Below are 22951 nucleotides of genomic sequence, written 5' to 3' on the forward strand. Positions count from 1 at the left end.
TTTTATGTGACTTGGCTTAAGCCGAGTCACAAGATACTGGCAACACTTATTTGAAAATGTTGCCAGCCAATCAGATCTCAGCACGAGATAGAGGGTTAACGGCGGATCCTCGGTGTCCCTATATAAACAATTGGAAATTTCTTTAAATTACTCCACAGCTACTGAACTGATTTACACCAAATCACAAAAGGCACTTCCCTGAACCAACATCTGTATTTTTGCCCAATTTGGTGATTTGCCGTTCAGAAGTTCGGGATGTGGCAGTGGCTAAAGATTCCTATGGAATTTAACATGGGAAGGATGTGGTTTATTTTGTTGGCCTCTGCTAGATGGATCACCACTAAACTTTCAAGACAGCAGCTGAAGTGAGTGGACCAATGACTGATGTGATTACAATGAACTGGAGCTCTACGGATCTAATGTAGACAGTCTTTTTAATGTCTGTAATCATATTTTATCTAATGCCATTTTATGTATGTACTGTATGTTTATGCACTTTTATGGTTGAAACACACCGAATAAAGTCTCTTTTGAAATTGAAATTGAGTGGCAAACTATTTTTTAATATTTTGTGTGGATTCATCAAATGATGCCAACGTTACTGGTAAATGAAAAAAAGTTCTTTCTATGGAAGCTGCATCATAACTATAACTGCCTTCTGGCAGTTGCCAGTAGGTAGTTATAGTTAGAGCCTAGTTTCCTTAGGAAGATCATTTTTTGACTTGGCTATAACTTTGGCTTCATTTGACCAATCTTCATGAAATTTCCCCCCAGTGTCAAGGTAGGTTCTATTGCAATGGAAAGTTTGGGAGTTATCCGTGCAGTGGGAACCGAGAATTTGAGGCGTGAAATAAGGTTGCTTTTGTAATGTTAATTACCATAGGAAGCTTTAGCCACACCTACAGCCTGAACGGCTAAATGGACTTACACCGAATTTGGCAGGAAGGTAGATGTCGGTTCAAGGAAGGGCCCTTTACTTATTTGGTGTAAATCCATTCTGTGGTTGTTGAGAATTGTAAGTTTAAAGTTATAATGATATCTCTGGCTGCGGATATTTCACAGTGGTTTCACAATGAATCGCAAATGCATCCGCCAATGGGAATGCTCTGATTAGCTGCACACAACCTGAATAGAAAGTTGTGGCTTCCATTTTATCTATCCGGAACGGTTCCCAAGGCTGAAAATGTGTGTGAAAGCAAGCACACATAAGGGGCCAGGGTGGTGATACTCTATCCCCTTGATTGAGAAATGGGGGTGTTAGTGAAACAAGTTATGTGTCCAAACTAGATTTTTTAATTGCGTGCGATATTCACGACAACGCCGTGACCGCCAACACGGCCCAAAGTGTACCGCCATGGTGACATTGCAATTCTCTACGTCATCATGAATATTGGTGGAAATATAAAAAATATATCATTAAATCATTAATACACATTGTTATAGAGATATTGGGATTTTGAGAAATGTTTTTTTAGAGTTATTTATATAGTGAGTTATCTAGTGTGATGGTTAGAGTTAATTATATAGTTTAATTTTTTTTATGTCGTAGTATCTATTGAATTCCGGGTTTTGCGACATAACTGCCGGGATCACCATTACCGATGTCATCGTGATCTCCGGCCTCACTACATAAACCGAAAATAGGTTTTAGAGATGGTTGTTCTGGAGATACACTAGAAAAACATGAGTTTGAAGTGTAGAGTAATAAACCCTTAGTGTGTAAAATTCTGTAATATGTATGCATATATATGTTTTTTCACTTTATGGAAAAGGCCCGACCGTTGCAATTAACGGCAACGTCCCAACATCCAGAATAACCTAGAAAACTGAAAATGAGTCTGAAAGATGGTTTTTAAAGAAATGTATTACAAAAATATGAGTTTAAACACACTCTAGAAGAAATATGTATATATTAATATGTTTGGGTAATGTCCAGAATGCATTTTTTACATATTATTTGTGGATGCGTTGATGGTCATTGAATGTCTGCTTTTGTTTTCCATGTTTGCGACGTGTCCCTAGGGGTAGAAATGTCGGCGCGAAGATCCCCAAAAACTAAAACAAAAAAACATTTTGGAAAAAAACGTCACAATATTTCTGGTACTAGGGTGGTTCTGACAAGAGCTGTTGCATTTGTTGTGTCTATATGGCTGGTATACTAAGACCGGAGACAGAGTTTCAAGTTATTTAGAAACACCCTGTTGCTATCATCATTAAAGTGCACTGCATCATTTCTATAAATTCCGTGCATGTCAAAATGCAGATTGTTGTTATAGATACAGCCGATGCGATAGTCTCTGAGGAATGCAGAAACAGTTTTCTTGACATGTTTACTGGCTTTTGCAATCTGTGGACAGAATTGATTTGACTACTTCTATTTCTGTCTTTGGCATATATTAGAATACACCAACACAGTGTGAGGGAAAAGCAATATCAGTTTTGCAAAGGTTTTTTTTTCACTAGATTTTCCAGCCATACCCTAGACAATGTGCTTAGGTCTTAGCCACCAGAGTGCACAATCATGAGGTGAGGAGCTTGGGAATCCACAATGGATTTACCAAGAGCCACCAACTGATGAAACTTAAACCCTCTCTGGCCAAATCAAGTAATCTGCCCATTTGGCAAACCCCAGGCCCTGTTAATACCTCTCTTTTTGCAGCCTCTTTAGCCCAATAGATATAGCTGTGGATCAGAATCCATATCATCAGCATTTTGAAGTGAAGGAGCAATACTAGTCAGGAGAAGGCTGGAGTTAGTTTTCCAAAGGAAAAGCAGTCAAAATGGAGGTGTAAAAAAAAAGATATATTTCATTGGATGCTGACAGCATGAAAGTGAATAAAATTAGGTAGTGTGTTGGATACCCTGGTGAGAAGTCTTATTATTTGCTTTTGTTCAAAAAAGGAAATGTAATACAGACATGGATATCTTAATGAATCTGTGGAGTAAAGCACACCTGCTGTATCTTATTTGGAAGCAGCATGTTCCTATTAGAATGTGATGTGAACTAAACCTGTAGGTCACAAGTTGTGACCTACAGGTTTCACTGGGTTGCTAGTAACCCTGAGCGTAGTTCGCGGAGTCGGACTCCGCGGAGCTACGCGAAGACGTAGTTGCACTCTGCGAACTACGCGTAGCTCCGCAAGCATGCGGAGTTGCTTGCTGGGCCCGTTCGCGTGCCGTTTTTCGTCTTCGGGAGCACGGTGCGCGTGTTCGGGGCGTTGCCTGCATGCTCGGGATGGCTAGCGCGCTAAATTACCTCAGAGGTTTGTCCCGCCTGCTTGCGTTCCCTTATTTCCTGTTCCGGGTCACAATTAACGTGGTCGCCTTGTGCAAGACATGTTCGGGAACTCATCTTCTCGTTCGCACTACAAAAGTGCGTGATCGCGCTAAATATCGCGCGAACCTACCCATGCGGTCGTGATGGGTGCAGCCATCTTGGATCACACACTCTGGCTATGGTTTTGGGCCTACTTTTGCATCCTGTTAAAATCTCTTTAATCCTTGTCTTTTTACCCACTTTTTCTAACTTTCTTTAGTTATTACCTATTTCTCTCTGTGCCTAGGTTTATATTTTTCATTTTATTTCTACTTTTACAACTTTTCTATTGCTTTTTACTTCCTTCTTGTTCTTTTACCTTGCTTCTTCTTTCCCCTACCTTTTTGTCTTGAACTTTTAGTTTTCTTCTACCCTCCACCCACAACCATGGTCAAGGGCGCCAGCAGCAGCGGCGGCTCGAAGGGCAAGGCGCCAGTGCCCCAAAAAACTAGGCTGCCTTGCGGCAGAATGCGCCCCCTAGGGGTGAGGCCCCGCCAACTTTTTGGGGAGGAGGAGGTGGCTGCCCTGGTGTTTTTTATCCAGCGCTACCTCCCCTTGATGTTGGCAGCAGGTGGCAGGCCCGGCTCCGGCTACCAGCATATTGAGGAGCGTCTCCGGCGGTGGGTGAAGGTGCGCCGGGCAGTCTTCCGCTGCTCCGGTATCCGGCGTACCCACCATCAGCTGACCCACCGTTGGGCAGACATTTTGGACCGGGAGCAGGACCTGTTGGACCTGCTTGGCGTCGAGGTCGTGGGTCTTGGTGAGTGGCTACCCAAAAAAAAAAAGTGTGTGTATAATATATCTCTATAGTAGTATAAGTATTGTTATTGTATCTTTGTAAATCTTGGCTGAATAAGTAACGCGATGACTGGTGCTCCTAGTTACATTTCCGATGTATTCCGTTATTATATCTACTGTAATTGTATGACACTGGTCTATGCTGCGCTTCTTCATCTTCACTGACTCTTGCGTGTTCAATTTGGCGCTAGCTTTTGCTGTTTATTGGTGTGAGATTTTCTTTATTGTAGAGAACTGAAGTTAGTTAATGCTATTAATAGAGTCTTGTCCTTCCTTTGTCCGTCAGTGAAATAGCCGTTGATGGATAATTGTACGTGTTTGCAATGCATATTGTATCATTTTTTTTCACGGCCTTCTCTTCTGCATGAATAATACTCCTCTGGCAATGAATGCAAAAGTTACTTTGTTCTTCTTACCTCAGCCAGGGCCGGATTTAGGCATGTTCAAGCTGTGCAACTGCACAGGGCCACCAAACGCCAGGGGCCACCCCACCAATATATATCCTTAATTTAATAATCCTCAGAGGATGGATACATATTTGCGTGGCGGCCCCTGGCAGGGATTTGGTGCCTCCGGCTCTGTTCCACTTCCAAACACCCTGACTCCCCCCTCTTCACTGGCCTCCGTGCTCCGCCCCGACCTCCTCTTCCGGGCCCCCCACCTACGCTCCCTGGCCAGGAGTCCAGGACCACCATGAGCCTAGAGCCGCCCCTGCCTCAGCCCTCCATAGAACTGATGTAGTTTGTTTATTGAGTGGGTAGGGCAGCAGTAGCATTCAGTCAGTAGCAAAACAAAATATGATGCCATGAACGTACAATTTCGTGTTAGTTAGTATGCACAAAGTTAAGCATGTCTCCTCCTTGTGATCTATGCATTTTGCTGGCAAAAAATGAAAAAGAAATGGCTACTTACAGATAATTGATTGATTACCCCATTCTTGAATCTGTGGTGTTGTTCAGGTCTTACTGCCTCTGTGTTACTTAGTAATCTGCAATCAGAATGTTTATGGAACATTTGATTTGTTTTCTCCAAGTACACTAGTCAGTGAATCATGCAAGGCAGTAGTCATTTGGTAGACCAATGTTTGTTTCTTTTAATGTTGTAGCAGTGGTTTTTGAAATGCTGTCTATGTTTCACAGCACTCAATGTTTTCCTCTTTCTTTATTATTATTTCTTACATGAACCACAGAACCCAGGGGCAAGCAGAAGACTGGGACCGAGTCGGCGGGTGAACGCGAAGAACCACAGGCACAGAGCTCCTCTACTGAGGATCCTGCTGCTGTCCCTAGTAAGTCCAACAGTGTTTTCTTCTGGAACAATGATATTTCCCTAACTTTCTAACGGAGCTTTTTTTCCAACCGATTAATGACATTTCACCTAACTAAATTTTGACAAATGCTTGTTTTTGTTTTATGTTTGCAAAATTTTGGGTATTACTATCTGTCCCTGCCTTTCTGTTCCTTGAAAGAGCCTCTCTTATGACTCTCTGTGCTACTACTAGACTGTCTGTAGGTAAGCTTGCCCTGTTGCCCACTCTTTAGTTAAGGTATCAATCTTTTCAAAAAATCTGTGATCGAATAGCGGAAGGCACAGGGTCCACGCCTGTCCTTTTCCTCTGTAATGTCTCTTCTTTGCCAATTGACACCAACCAAGTATGCATGCAGATGTTGGTCTACTATTTTGTAAGCGTTAGTAATGAATACCACTACTACTCTTGCGGGTATTCTTCTATGCAGTCACATACATAACTATGTATGCACCCCAAAATTGGATGTTGTTGTTGATAGGCAGGTTGGACCTTACTTACTTACAGTCTTACACCTCAGTCACAGAACTCAGAGGAACCCACAATTCAATGAACGACAACCCATATGGGCTCAGTCATTGGTCAATTATTCAATTACCCCTTTTCTGAACCCCAATATGAAGATGCCAAATGCTTTTATTACACAATCCATAACCTAAGTAACCCCCTTTTGCTCACTCTCTCGTGTAAGTCTACAAGACAACAGACACTGAAAATATACTTCCGAGTCAATGTGGTACTTCAAAACCTTTATTTTGTTAGAAGTAACTAAGTAAGTAACATCAATGTTTTTAAGTTGTTCTGTGAAATACGTCAAGGGCAGGGCCACCAGAAAAAATCCAGAGTTAAAAAAGGCTCAATAAAAAGTAATCTACATTTGTACAGCTACCAGTGCACGATAGGGAAATGTGGGAAATGTCGGAGACCCCTCACCATTGAACGTATACTGGTTGCATATGCCTCTTTTTGGTAAGCTCTGGAAATCTTTGCTTCGTAGAAGGAAATCTTCTCATCTGCCGAAAGATAATGACAAAAGTGGTGCACGTTAGACAGTATGAAAACATTACATACATTTATTCAACTTTTTAGCTGTCATGCTAAAAAAAAGGTGTAACCTGAGGCTGTAAGGAAACTCGATTCCACAATCCACATTCAAAAAGTAAATACGGGCCTTTCTATTTTCCAAACTCTTCAGGTGTATGCTTTGAACTATCATGTGGCCTCAAAGGCGTCTTCTCGTACTGCGCAACAAGCTGTGAGGTAGCATGCGCAAAACTGTAGACATGTCATTGATGTACAAACTGGTTAGGTTACATGGTTCAGTTTAACTTTCCAAGGACTAGAGTAGCAGTATAGATGAGATGAGCTTGGGTACCATACCATACCAAATAAATGCTAATATGTGTAGTGTGTTACTTACTCTGCTGTACTAGGCAATGTGGACTACTACTGATTACGTTGTACTTAACTGTTTTGCAGAACTCCGTTCTTGGTGAACAAGTACAATGGGGGCTGTGCATCCATCTAAAAAGGTGTACTTAATTACTTATTTTTATTTTTGCAGAACCGGTACCATCCACCAGTGCCGACGGGGGCAGCGGCGCTGCAACGGCGTCAGCAAAGGCGATCCCGGAGGGGAATGGAGGACCACCAGAGGCACCTACAGCAGCACCGGCAGCAGCGGGGGAGGAGACAACAACGGTGGGCGATGGTAAGTTACATTCAATAGTGATCCGCATTACTTGGTGGGTGGGGAAAACTTCCTCACTGTACTCTGATATTTATAATGAACTTTAAGTTCTACTGGACAATATATGACGCCACCGTTGTCATTACCAAGCTTAGCAAAAGCATTACCACCGGCGAGAATTGATAAAATAAGTTATACAGGCCTCTTCTATGTGACTACAACTCAGCTGTGAAAGGTTGGTGGCAGACTAAAAAAGTCTTATCCACAACATTACATGACCGCGATGGATTAACATGAGATTGATTTTAAGTATGATGAAAGGAGCAAGGAAAAAGCTCTAATCATATAATATAGAAGGATACTTTGGAATCAGCAATGCAGGTGTTTGAGAGCAGTTGGATGCGTGGGTTGTTGTGGAAGCATAGAAAGCGGAAAACACAGCTGCCTGCGTGGGTGGGAGACACATCCAATATCGGTGGTTAGTGGATAGTGGATACTAGTGTTGGCAGCGGTGTTTTGGTTAAACACAAAGGCAAGGGAAGGAGGGGACGACTGGATGCATTCCGGGTCGTTGCTGGCGAAACACAAACCACCTAACGTTTGTTGGCGATATAAAGAATGATAGTCTCTAGAGTAGACATTTACTAGTACTAGCTGGCCACTGTTAATTTAATGTTAGTTTGAGACTGTCAATTTTCCCGGAAGCACAGAGTATATGATATAAAAAAACGAGATATGAAAAAGACAGGTGTTCGTATGTGACCGTTGAAGTACACCCATGCTATGTTACTAGGGCAGGCATAATGCCGTGCCAAAAAGGCAGACAAATGAAGTATATAAGGCGTAGAATGTTCAAGATAGATAAAACAACATTTTAGGTACTCAACTTGCTTGCTATTGCTACTGTACTGTGCCGCCCACTATGTGTTGGATCCATTTTGTGTTTTTGATTTGCTGGGATTTTTGATTACAACAATTCTGTCTCTTTCTTTATAGTTACTCCTTCTAAACCAACGAGGAAGGAGCTGGCAGTCCGGGCCCGTCAGCGGAAACTGCAGGCCATCGTTGAGGCCTACCGCCGGCTGGTGGCTCAGGCCGAGGAGGAGGAGGAGGAGGCGGCGGCAGCAGCTGCTGCCTCTTCCAATGCCCCGGCCCCCAAGCCTGCAGGAGTACGTCGGCGTGGTCAGGCAGCCACCCGCCGCCAGATTTTCCCCGCATCGTCCACCCCCCCACAACAACATGGCTGCCAATGTAGGTGCCGCCAGTTTTAGCGAAAAATTCTCCTCCGGGTAGCCAGGCTGGAGGCTCAAAGTAGTCAGACTAAAAGACAAATAGAGGAGCGTGTAAAGATCCTGGTGGATCAACACTTAAAAGCCCGCCGGCTATGAGATGGACCCTGTTTGCCCCTTTTTCAATCCTTTTGTTGGTGGGTGGGAATTGGGTGTTGGGTTTTTACTTTTTTTTTACATTACATTGAGCGTGGGAATTTGGTTGGGGTTAGGGGAGGCGGGTAGGGACAGCTGTGGTGTAGGATTTATATATATTTTATTTTTGTATCATCTTTAGTTATATATTACATTATGTTAAAAATAAACGAGACACAAAGTTATGTTCAAAAGAAAACATTTGAAGTTCATTTGCGTTTCTTTTGGGGTTGGAGGGGGGAGTGTTTCACCAAATAATGTACGTTGTGCAACCTCGCAAGGTTTAATTTGGCCATGCAGGTCGGCGGACAGTGCTTTTTAATAATAAAATATATTGCCCACATCTTTAACATGCAAACAGATAGATGCAGTAAACCCTCACCGAGTTATATTTGTAGTATTAGAAGAACGACCAGTCTGTCTTGCGTTATACCTCACTGCAAACTTATCTTACCTGTGATTGCTGATGAGATGATGATGATTTATCATGAAGTGTGGCACTGCAAGGGCTGCATTTGATTTCCAAGACAATGGCGAAGAATCTGTGGTTCAGAATCAGAACTTCTGTGATAGTAGTAGACAGACCCTGCCAGTAGCATTTAGAGACAAAAAGAAAGAGGCAGTCATTTGCGTGACAGACAATGTGGGGGTAGTATAAGTAAGTACAGTACATTGCATGGGTGACCCAATATTGCAACTGCTAAACTGAAACAAAACAATGGTTTTGGGGACTGGAAACTAAGTGCAAGAGAAGATAAGAAGAAGTTCAACTTTACTTGTAGTACTCACGGCAACGTCAAACTTTTCTAAATCATAATGCTTTAAACTTTAAACCCCAAAAATTACGCCAATTCATTAGATGCATTCGTTGTTTGATGTTAATGGTAAATTATTTGGCGTTATACACAGAGCTTGAGTTGGGAAGCCGCAGAAGATCCTGGCCATGCCTTGTTGACATTTCACTATTGTTGCTTTGACCACATCTGCCCCAGCAAGCGCGTGATCAAATTGTTGGTGTATATTTAATGTAAGAAACATCACACCTCAATGTAACCACGCAGCCCGGGGGAAGAGGGTTAGGGTTTGTTTAATGGATGGGTACGGGGGTTTTGGGAAAGGTTTGAGAAAGAAAAACAGTACGCATGGAGATTGGAGACAACAAAAGCAAAACAATGAAGACGATGATTTATGATGTTGATCCGCTAGCCAATGATTGTAAGCAATGGACGTAAGAAAAGGACACGCTGAATATCATTCTTGGTTTCCCGCAATCCAATTGCTTGATGATGAGGATTTGTGGTAAGGGTGAGAGTTGATGCTCATACTATAAAGCAGTGGGTGAAAGACGTCCAGCCTGAAAAAGAAAAGGCAAATACAAAAGAATGTGAATGACCTAAACAAATTGTAATACAGTGAAGATAAAAAAAACAATACAAGAGGAGTAGTCGTATGAGAGGACTTTCAGACTGAGGCGGCTTGGATACAATTTGTATAAGTCTACTAGTTGCATATCATTTTTAATCTAGAAGTACAAAAAAAGACAGGAGCCAGCACACAACAACAGGCCCACGACGACACAGGTTTACCCGTTATACAAACTGCATTTTCCTAAAAATTTCAGAGCCACAGAAAGGTGAATGAAATTGAAAAAGCAACCTAGCATTTACAAAATTAATCAACAAAATCAATGCGTCATTCTCAGTCATCAATCATACCACTATTGTACTCTACCACAGCACTGTGCACAAAAACATGTAGTAGCCTGGGTCTACTGTGCTGTGCCTCTTATTTGTATTTATTTATTACCTTGTATTCCACTCCAAGAAACATCGTGCATCAATCAGCTCAGATCCAACTGCCTGACAGCAAAGATATGGTGGTCACCATCATTATCATCAGCAACTCAGTCTGTAGTGAGTGACTATGATAAATTAAGTCCTGACTGCATCTGTAGTAGTAGGAACACAAGTGCGTAAATAATTTCTATTATTAGTAAATAACATGGAAAAATTGGCTATCACGTGAGTCTGAACTGAAGTTACTAGTAAACTTCAACTCCATGCACATTAGCTCAGAGTCAGCAAAAAAATACATCCAATGCAATGCATGGCATCATTCATTTTTATACCTGTTTTGCTCTTCTCTTTCACTGTCAGAAGATTGATCACAGATGCTGCCGAGCCTTTGTAATGCGAGTCATCACAACAAGTTGACTTCAGTTGTGGATGCCTGCTCAAGTTTCTTTTGACACAGAAGAGTCATCTCTGAATGCCTGCAGACAGAGGTGGTAGCCTTAGGAGTAAGACTCAGCAAGGCAGTTATTATGAGTTGCAGATTTCAAATGAAATAGAGGATGGCTGTAGTCAAGTACGGTTCACTTGTTATGGAGGGACTGTTAGAGGCTACATTATTGTTATTGTACTATACTCCATCTACAACATCAAATGTATGGCTGCCAAGATGGAATTGTATTGACTTGAGTGGGAGTCAAGAAGATGGAGCAAGACTCTGAGGAGTGCAGTCAACATGGAACATAAATGCACAGGCGTGCAACTCCAGGAGGTAACTAAAAAAGATACAGCGAAAATAAATGCACAGGTGTGCAACTCCAGTAGGTACATTAAAAGAATGAGTGGTGGGGATGGATTTGGTTGAGCTTTTTATTTTAAGATTAGCAGTTTTGCACCAGAAAGTCATTTTTAATAAGAAAATAAAGAACACAAATAAAAGAAGGGAAAAAGTCACAATTTAACAGCCTATTGGTCAGGGAAGAGGTGCTCGTCCTCAAACTCTGTGGGTCCGGACAGCAGTAGGTCATGTAACCCAGCGGTGATGAATTCTTCGGGCTCGCTTTCTTCATCCTGCTCTGATTCACGTACAGTATAGTCTGGTGGTATGAAGTGTTGATTCATTTTTATCATTGTCAGCCTCTCGACGCTTTTGGGGGAGAGACTGGTCCTTTTCGATGTCACAATGGCACCAGCAGCACTGAAAACCCGCTCAGAGGCGACACTGGCTACAGGACAAGCCAAATACTTTATCGCCAGCCTGCTCAGCACTGGCCACTGTCTCCTTCTTTCATACCAATAGACCAATGGGCTTTGCTCCATGAACACCTCTGTTGTGTCATCCAGATAGGCCTGAACCATCCGCTCAGTGTTCATTGGTCCTCGGCTTTGCTGCTCCTCTTTCCCCTTTGCAACAGCAACGGACTTACCCATCCCCTTCTGTAGAAAAAAAACAGTTATGCTTTTGGTTGTGTCTGCTGAATCAGATCGTGTAGGTGCTGCTTTTGGTACTGTTGGTGCCTGCTGGGAAGCGGACGCACCGCTCTCATGCTCTGATGAACTTGCCTGAGTTGCCTCAGGAGGATGGCCTGGAGTACTTTGACTGTCCTGGGCTGGCACTGGCAGGCTTTTAAGTAACAGCCGTTCAGTTTCGAAATCATTAGCTTCCACAGCTATGGAACTTTTGTAATTGGCAACATCCCCATCTGAAAAAGGAATGACTGCGCTACTGCTGACAAACAATTTGTACCGTGGATCCAAGATTGTTGCAGTTATGTAATTTGGATCTGACACAATCATTTTAAGCCTTGCATTTACAGATAAGCGGTTGCGTAAGGCCTTGGCCAAGGTACATGCATCAACTTTTTCTTCGTCACCTTCGTATGTTTCACAGACCTCCTTCAGCTGTTGCTCGAGCATGTACAACAATGGGATGGCTTGGCCCATAGTACAGTCCTCCCTGCTAACTGCACGTGTGAACACCTCAAAAGGTTGTAGCATCTCTGTCAAGCATTTAATGATGTCCCACTGCCACATCTCAACGGTCAGGCTTTTAAGATTAACAGTAGGATCCACTAATCTTCTTGACATTACATAAGCATTCAGTGGTATGTACTGCTCAAAGAGACGCTCAAGCATGAAATAAGTCGAGTTCCAACGTGTTGGGACCTCCTGGATCAGTGCTTTGACTGGCAAATTATGCTCCCGCTGAATGACGCATAGCAGCTTCCGCGCTTTGAAAGAATGGTTAAAATGCGTGCATATTCTTCTGCAGATGGTCAGTATGGTGCTGACTGGGAGTTCATTTTTCAGAAAGTCTTGCACGACTAAGTTAATGCAGTGTGCCAAACAGGGTACCCTGAAATACTGTCCATCTTTCATTGCCCTCACTACATTACTGCCATTGTCGGTGGCAACAAAACCAATCTTAAGGCCTCTTGGTTTCAGCCATTCAAAGACCTTGCTGTTAAAGTCAGACAAAATGTTGTCAGCAGTATGATTTTTCTCCATACCAAACATGGCTACAGTTGCATGTTTGCGAGTGTCATTGAAAATCCCAGCAACGTCAAGAAGGCCTGAAGTTAACTTGTCTTTCACACCTGCAAAAGAGATCCAGTGTGCGGTGATGCACATGTAATCTGCTGTGGCTTCGCGACTGCTCCACATGTCGGTTGTCAGGTGGATACAATGGACTCTGTTGTAAGGCTTTCCCAATCAATCCCAGCACGTCGTGGTGTAGTGCTGGAATAGCAACTCTTGCAAAATAGTAGCGACTGGGAACGTCCCATTTTGGGGCGAGTGTTGCCACTAATTGCTGAAATCCCACTGCCTCAACAAATGAAAATGGGAGAAGGTCGAGTGCCAACATTTTTGCAAGTTTCGCATTGTACAAACGTGCTGTTGGGTGGTTCCGCTCGTACTTTCCCTCCTGCCTAAACATGCCAGTAATGGTAAGCTGCTTGGTAATTCTTTCTGTTCTGCTAGACGGACCACCTTTCAACGCAGACTTTTCACTCCTTGTCCTTGGTGTCTCCGGCTGACCCTGGTGCCACTGAGAAGTTGCTGATGCTGAGGATTTGGACTGCACCACTCCAGTGCTGGCGACAGGGCTCATTTGTGTAGCACTCCCAGATAGAAGGTCATCGTCTCCCTCTTCTTCCATGAGTGGACCTTGTAGTACTGTATCCTCCCCACCAACACCAGTGCTTACATCTTTTAAGCTTGCAAGGTGGTTCTCCCATTGAATTGTGTGTGTTTTTTTCATATGGGTCGTTGGGCCTCCAGTACCAAAGTTTGTACCAATCTTACCACGACTAACATTGGTATGACAAATGGAGCATATAGCAATGTTCTCCTGATGTGGGTGAACCGTAAAAAAATCCCAGACTGGGGAGCTAAACTTTTGTCTCCTGCCATAGGAAGAGGAGGACCCACTTCCAATGCCGGATGAACTGGAGCCTTTTTGTTGGATTTCCCTATGTGACAGTTCAGTACTAGTACTGCCACTACCTACTTCTGTTGAGGTGGCGCTTGCGCTGGATGTCGCACGCTGCCGGGCCTTCGCTGATGCAAAAATGGGAGCTGGTGTTACTTTGGGTGCTGAGTGTGTAGGAGTTACACGTGCTACCTGCTCATCACGAATCGCAGCCCTTCTGGATAGGGTGAAAATGCTGGTCTCTACATCCTCTGCACCAGGAATAATGCTTGTGATGATGACATTGTCAGTGTCAGACCCGTCTTTATCACCATCAGTATCCTGCTCACCTACATCGAACTCCGGAAGTTCAAGCCTTGACGGATCCTTCCTTTTTCCAAGCCTGGTCTTAGGATGTCTCTCCTTTGAATGCTCAGTTACTCGTGGTGGACGCCATTCGTTATCAAGGTCATCTGAAGGGATGCTATGCGAAGAACTTGATGCACTGCCACTAACCCTGCTTTCCTTTCGTAAATTTAAAGACAGTAGATCACCTCCAGAAGTGGCTTCCTCTTCTTCTTGCTCGGAATGAGGCTCTACTTCCTGAACTGCCCCGACATCGGGAGGAACAACTTCTACTATTGCGTGCGGAGACGGTGGTTGTTGTTCTTGAGGAAGTACTATAGCGTGCTGTGGTTCTTCAACAACTACTATTGTGGGATTTTGTTGTTGTTGTTGAACAACTATTGCGGGCGGTGGTTGTGGTTTTTCAACAACTATTGCGGGAAGTGGTTGTGGTTGTTGAACATCTACTGCTGGCGGCGGTTGTTGAGCACTTTCATCTTGCGTGGATTGTGTGCTACTTTGAGACAGCGATAAGTTAAGTTCAGGCTCAGTATCACTGCTTTGTAACACTAGGCTGGCTACCTCTTCGACCCTCATGTGCTTGGCCCTGGGTTGGTGGCTTGCCCCCGCTAATGCGGATGTGCTGGCCCCAGCTTGCACCACGGACACCGCTGCTGCAGGCGTACGTTTTGGGGGCCCAAAAAAGGTTTGGGGGTCCATACCAGCCTTAAGTGACACTTCCTTCTTCTGTACCTTCTTCTCAGCAACTTTCTTGGTGGTGGAGGACCTGGTACCTGCTCTCTTAGGGCCCATCTTCTTCTTATGTCAGCACACAGCAGCACTCAGTAGCACAAATTGCAGAGATGTGTGGTCAGATGAGTCACACACCACACGTGGCGTACAATTGAAGGACGTCCGTCTGGCAGTTGAACGGGCGATGGATGAAAACAACCCGCACCTCCTCAGTCTTTTTCTGTGCACCTACAAGCAAAGAAGACAGAACACGTCAGTGAAACAAGCAGCAAGCCAGCACATGAACAATTGAAAGACACACAGGCCAATGTATAAAACACAAAAAAGAAGACTAATACTACCAGCACCACAGCTCCCAGCCACATGAAGTCCAGAAAGAACCAATAATAAAGTCAAGCAGGCCTATCATATACCAATATGGACAGAAAAAGGAGGATGCCTGCTACACATGAGTCATGACAGGTTAATGCAAGGAAAATCAAAATACCCCATGGCTAAGAGTTTGTAAAACTTCACTGCAAAAACACATACAAGCCATAAAATTATTACACACAAAAAAGTTACCTACCCCCCTGCCCAGACAACAAACTTGGAAATGCAATGGCATACACACATGCCGTAATGATGGTAATTAAATAGACCAAATAGAAACAGCTACATGAAGCAGCCCCGCTAACTAGTAACTACCACCTCTGGGACTCTGGCCTACTATCAGATCAGACCAAAAGCAGGGAGGCCAATGATAAATGCACAAAGGAAGTACCTACAAAATGGCCGCCACCACATGGCCTGTCCAGGAAGACAAAACTACAACCAAATAACACATAAATGAGGACTTTTTTGTAGCACAGGGGACACATTAAACATTTTCGAGGAACTTTTATGCAACTCGGGACATATTGTTCGCGAGAATGCAAAATCGGCGTGTTCGGCAACGCGAATCGAGTGAAAAGTCGTTATCGCGTTCCCGAGCCAGTACATTGAGCGCGCGAACAAGACAAAAAAGGTAAGGTCGCGTTCTCACACTGTGCGACGCTACCAAAAGTACGCGAGCAGTATTCCTAGGGTTACCTACTGGCAGGGAGTGCCATATTAGCTACACACAAGCAACCAAAAGCAAAAAATACCACCATTACAATAAATGTGAAGCAATCCAAAGCCATACACGGTGTAATTAAAGTTACACCACAAAAATAGTTGATTAACTTGAATGCACCTATGGCTGTGAGTAGTAGTACCTACTAAAGCCTTGGATGGCTATGGCAAAAGAAGAGAACCAGGGAAGGACACAGAAAATGGCCGCCTCCATAGGGCCAGGAGGACAGGGACACCCAAAAACAACATGGGGAAAGGATGCACCCAAAATGGCCTCCACCACATGGCATGGCCACCAACAACATGGCAAAATCAGTCACAAAGGAAGCATACACAAAATGGCCGCCACCACATGGCCTGCCCACCAACAACAACATAGCAGAATCATCACAAAGGAAGTAAGTACACACAAAATGGCCCTCACCACTACATGAAAAGAAAGAGAAGACAGACAATAAATGCCTATGCCAAAGGGACAATGCTTAGCTTCACAAAATGGACACACCACCCCCCAAATTGGTCACCCCAACCATAAACAAGAAATCATTACATAGAGGACAGAAAGGAACTGGGAGTGGCCCATGCTCCAGGAAGACAAAACTACAACCAAATAACACATAAATGAGGACTTTTTGTAGCACAGGGGACACATTAAACATTTTCGAGGAACTTTTATGCAACTCGGGACATATTGTTCGCGAGAATGCAAAATCGGCGTGTTCGGCAACGCGAATCGAGTGAAAAGTCGTTATCGCGTTCCCGAGCCAGTACATTGAGCGCGCGAACAAGACAAAAAAGGTAAGGTCGCGTTCTCACACGGTGCGACGTTACCAAAACTACCCGAGCTGTATTCCTAGGGTTACCTACTGGCAGGGAGTGCCATATTAGCTACACACAAGCAACCAAAAGCTGAAAGTACCACCATTACAAAAAATGTGAAGCAATCCAAAGCCATACACGGTGTAATTAAAGTTACACCACAAAAATAGTTGATTAACTTGAATGCACCTATGGCTGTGAGTAGTAGTACCTACTAAAGCCTTGGATGGCTATGGCAAAAGAAGAGAACCAGGGAAGGACACAGAAAATGGCCGCCTCCATAGGGCCAGGAGGACAGGGACACCCAAAAACAACATGGGGAAAGGATGCACCCAAAATGGCCTCCACCACATGGCATGGCCACCAACAACATGGCAAAATCAGTCACAAAGGAAGCATACACAAAATGGCCGCCACCACATGGCCTGCCCACCAACAACAACATAGCAGAATCATCACAAAGGAAGTAAGTACACGCAAAATGGCCCTCACCACTACATGAAAAGAAAGAGAAGACAGACAATAAATGCATATGCCAAAGGGACAATGCTTAGCTTCACAAAATGGACACACCACCCCCCAAATTGGTCACCCCAACCATAAACAAGAAATCATTACATAGAGGACAGAAAGGAACTGGGAGTGGCCCATGCTCCAGGAAGACAAAACTACAACCAAATAACAGATAAATGAGGACTTTTTGTAGCACAGGGGACACATTAAACATTTTCGAGGAACTTTTATGCAACTCGGGACATATTGTTCGCGAGAATGCAAAATCGGCGTGTTCGGCAACGCGAATCGAGTGAAAAGTCGTTATCGCGTTCCCAAGCCAGTACATTGAGCGCGCGAACAAGACAAAAAAGGTAAGGTCGCGTTCTCACACGGTGCGACGTTACCAAAACTACCCGAGCTGTATTCCTAGGGTTACCTAATGGCAGAAATTGACAGACACCCAAAACCTGACATACCCCACACATAAACATAAGATTTTCTAAATCAAACCAGTCCATCCATGATTTTCTAATTAGAGGTACACCAGAAAAACAGTTGATCACCTTTCATGACCCTATGACTAGTACCTCTGGCCTACTGGCAGAGTAGGCCACAAGTTTGGAGGCCTATGGCAAGAGCAAAGTGGCTGGGAAACATAACATGGCCACCAACAACACATGGCCAGGCCAACCACAGAAAGTTATTACAATGAACTCAAACATGCCTACACACTAACTACATGGAGTACTAGGGTCAGCTATTGGCTTAAAAAAATAAAAAACTATTAAATTACACAAACAGAAATTCCACAGCAGACATTGCTATTGCATAATGATGACCATAATCCAATGCCAGCCATGATGTTTGTTTACAAACTTGAATAAAAATTTAAACACAGAATTATGATTTTACCCATGGGTACCTCTCTATGTAGCCTGGATGAAATTTAAAAAGAAATACAAGTTGGGACCTCATAAAAGTATAGGCACCCATCAATAATTTAAATCAAGGAATGAATACTGTAGTTAAAAAATTTAAAATCAAACAAACACAAGTCTACAACATCATACTCACTCATACATTACTGAACTTACTTGAAAAAGAGAATTCAAAATCCAAAAGTCCTCAGTAAAATCCAAAAAAAGCAGTAATGCAGCCAACACACACAGAAAGTGATCCTGCCAGCTCAAAATCCAAATGAAAGTGACCACCTCATGGACAAAGCACTGGGAGGAGCCTGGTGGACAGGAACAGGAAGTTGTAAACTCCAGAGCCCTTCCTCCTTAATATTCAAAAATAGAGTAGAAACAGAAAGAGGACTCCTTCCCCCCAAAAAATACATCCAAAGGTACAACTTTGAGGGGTTTTTCACTTGTTTGCTAACCAAAATGGTAATTTATTATTATGGTTTAACTTTTAACATGCTCGCGAATTATTCTGTGCAAGATTGCAGATTCTGCGTGTTCGGCAACTCGATCTTACCAACAAACATACTCGCGCGTCCTCATGGCTTTATCGCGCTTCCAATGCCGTTATCGCGTTCTCCACAGTCGCACAGGAGGGTTTACAAACATGGTGGCAGACGCGACCGGGAAAAAGCGAACGCAGAACCAAGGTAAGCCATTGCCGCGCACGCGATAATGTTATTTAGCGCGCGACAACTACGCTCCGCACCGGATAGCGGAGTTATCGGCAGCTACGCGAACTCCGCGGAACGCGGAGTTGCCAAAACTCCGCAAACTCCGCAAACGGAGCGTAGTTCTTCGCCCAGGGTTAGTTGCTAGGTACACTGCGCTAAGAGTGTATTGGAGGGTAAGGGTGTTAAAGAGACAGAACATTTTTTTTAAGTTTAGGAATGACGACATAATTTAAATAATGGCAATGTTTAATTTCCAACTCAGGACTATGTGATAAACTGTTGTTTAGTCTTTAGATTTCAGAAAAGTGAACCTAGATATAGGTCTGCCTCCCTTTTTCTGACATTTCTCAGTGATGATCGCGAAAACATCACCAAAACACTCCGATAGGATCCTCGTTTTGAAAGAGAGGGAAAGGGTTAACAGATGCTAATCATTCACAAGTGGAGATGCAGTAGTCTAAAATGAAAAACATGAGTTGATTTGTAGTATTTATCATGATGATAGAGTGAAAAGTTGAAGACGTTGCCGTTTTAGAGTTACTTTGTATGAGAGTGGTATACCAATCTTGTGCTTAGTTTTTACAAATCCTAAAGGTGTCAAAAGTATCCACAGAGAGCTAAAACAACACTATAATCTACAAACTCAATTTACTCTTATTTACATAACTTCTTTGTATCCTTTACAAAACCACATTAGGAATGAAAATGTATATGGGTGTCTGATTAAAAAAAAAGAGCACCAGAGTGATGGGAATAAATATATGAGATGAACTGTATCTATTAGAGTGTATGTGTTTAAGAGGTTACAGCCTGGTCTGGTGGCTCAGTGGACTTATGCATCCAATGCAGGGGCCTGTGTTCAACCTCATGGCCACAGACTCAAATTCCAGCGGGTCCACTCAGCAATTCATCCATCTGAGGTCGATTAAATGAGTACCATTGAGTTGGGTAACAATAAACATATGTTATTCAGCACAAATATACCCCATTAGGGGTGAACATTTGCTTTACAAATACACATGTTATGTTAGCGGTGAATGTTTTGGAAAGTAAGAGAAAAATGAATCAGTTCCTCTTTATTACATTGTGTTTTTTAAACAAAAATACCAGTATAGTCTTGAGGAAATTTGCAATGAGTAATTAAGTATGTTTTAAATGTCTAAATATCATGTGCAGAATAGATACATCTGTTATTTGCATTCTGGGAATTGTAGTACTTTTAGTAACATTACTAAACAGGAATAGTGTAGTCAAAACGAAAGATGAGAACATGTTGTCCACCTGTATATGAATTAGAAAGAAGTAATACTTGTTAGGAATGTATTAGGTATGTATTGGGAAGTGTTTTTCAGTGTGAATTTTAACTTATATGCTTAGATCATAAGCTATTGTTTTTGTGCTTGCACATAGCTATATAAACGGTAGGACTTTTGAGTTTACTTAAAGATGCAGAGAGATATATATTTTTGGAAAGATGGCTTGAAGATGTACATCTATTAAAAAATCACATATGTGTTTATATGGTGATCTATCTTTAGTAAGGGTGATGAAAATATCATGTATATGGTGAGGGTAGTGTTTTTCTTTAAACATGGTTTGTTTAAAATTGAGGAGGATTAATAGTGATTCTGCATACCATTACTAAGCAAGTCAGAACAACGACTTGCGGGGGGGGGAAGGTGTTGGATGTAAAACTAACACCTTCCCTATTGTCCACACAGACTGGAGTTGGAATAGTAAATTATACTATTATACTATTCCAACATCCAGCGCCCCTCCCCCCCTCCGCAAGTCATTATTCTGACTTGCGGAGTAATGGTATGCAGAATCACAACACCATCGTTGTTACGATCGCGTTTTGATTCCCTGCGGGGAAAAAGACTGTGAGATAACAACATACATTCATGCTGAATATATGTTTTAGAAGCAGAAGACGCATTTGAGAAATGATGTAAAAGGTTTTGTGCTTTGGAAATATTTCAAAATGCTTTTTTCCATTTTAGAAACGTACTAATGCATGTGAATGCTGAGTAACAAAGCAATGTATGTTACAAGAGAGCCATGAATGCAATTATAAATCAAGCATGATACCAAGACTTCACTCACACATAGCTCAGAAGAAAAGCATTAATACAGTAACACAGTTAGTTTGATACTGACAAGGGATAACCAATGAATCAGAGCTATAATGACAATGTTATGTGTTTAACAGCAATGAAGGTACTTTTACAGTCAGTCAGGCAGCATTCAGGCACTCATGCAATCACCTAGCCACTAGTCAGGCAGTCGGCAAATCAGGGATTCACTATCCATGGAGTTATTCAATTACCTATACAATACACATGAACACTTGCAATGGAGTAGGCAGAAATTATATAGTCATTTAACTTTGCAGGCACAACGTATACATTCATCTAATCACCTAGGTACTAACTATTTACTTATGCAATGGACAAGGCTGTAACTGTGCAATCAATATAACATGTGCGCAGAACCTATGCAGCCATTTAAACACCCAGTTACAACCCATGCAGTCATTGAAATACTTAGGCACACATGTGCACTGAAGAAACACTCAGGCACTACTCATGCACTCATCTACCTATGTAGAGAGTACTATTGTAGTAAACCTTTCACCCATCCAGTACCTATGCAGTCATTTATTTACTGATGCAATAGTCCTGCACTAGTACAATCACCCCAGCAGTACACTTACTTTCATCCAATCTCTCAAGATTTAACAATGGACGCATTCAGTCACTCAGACACTAGTCATGTACATAGCCAGGCACTACTGATGCACTTATTCAGTTATCCAGGCACTATCCATGTAGTTATTTAAATATCCAAGCACTACCTGTTCACTCAACCAAAAACAGACGAGCAGCATCCAATCGCTGAAACACTATTCATGTACTCATAAAATCGGCTACGTGCTATGCATGGACTTAAAAAATCCTGCATGCACCATCCATGCGCTTTATAAATCACCTATATACTATGTATTTACTGTTGCAATCATCCAGGCACTAGAGGTGCACTCATTTAATTATCCCAGTAGTATCTATGTATGTATTGAATCATTGAGCATTAGTCATGCACTTGTCTTATCATTCAGGCTCTACTCATGCACTCATCCGAACACCCAGATACTAGTGGTATACTCAAGCAAACAGGCAGGAAGTAAGTATACAGATGTGCAATGCTTCCCAAAATTTTAATCTTATACATTTAAGTAGAAAAGTACTGAGATTCTAAATACAACAGTGACACAGTGGCAGAAATAGCTCTTTTGGTGTGTTTTTGGATTTACAGTGTTGAGTCACTGTATGTACTGTTACACTAGGGTAATGCAGCGCAGAGCAGCAAGCCATTTGGCTTCTCAATGCTGCATTACTTTCAAAGCACCGGGATGCGTCATATTTACAACAATATGATGGATCCCTGTGCTCTCCCCTGCGCTGGCGCACAACTGGCTGCCATGCTGCAATGGAAGAACCCTTGCATTATGGTGCAATGGTGCCTGTGTTGTGGGGATGATTGTTTTTGTGCAGAAAGGCACACCTTCCTGCACAAAAACAATCATGAGAGGTGTTTTCCTCTTTCTATGTGTGCTGCAGAAAGCAGCATGCATAGCAGGTGGAAAAATCAAGGAGAAATACAAATATTTCTTCATGTTGTGCTTCTACGCTCCCATGGGGAGGTGTAGAATTCTGCTGCATTCCCAGGTGTATGAATCGTTGTAAATCTGGGAATGTGTCAGAATGCATGGGAGTTGTGTGAGAACACCCACAGCAACACCCATGGCACGCTGCTTTCACCCAAAGTGCTGTATGGAAAGAGCCCGTATTTACAACGCTACACAATGCTACACGATGCTACAACGCTACGAAAAGCCAAACAGAGTGGCTTTACAAGGCCTTGCAAAACTATGCCAATGGTGTGTAAAAAAATGATGCTATTACGCATGGGGCTTGTAAACACGCTCCCTTGGCTTGATGTTCATTTTAAAAGTTACTACAGAGGTGATAAAGTGGTCTTTCACCATGTATAAGTGAGAACTGAGATA

This window comes from Lissotriton vulgaris, chromosome 4_1 (assembly GCF_964263255.1).
Source record: "Lissotriton vulgaris chromosome 4_1, aLisVul1.2, whole genome shotgun sequence".
Taxonomy (NCBI): domain Eukaryota; kingdom Metazoa; phylum Chordata; class Amphibia; order Caudata; family Salamandridae; genus Lissotriton; species Lissotriton vulgaris.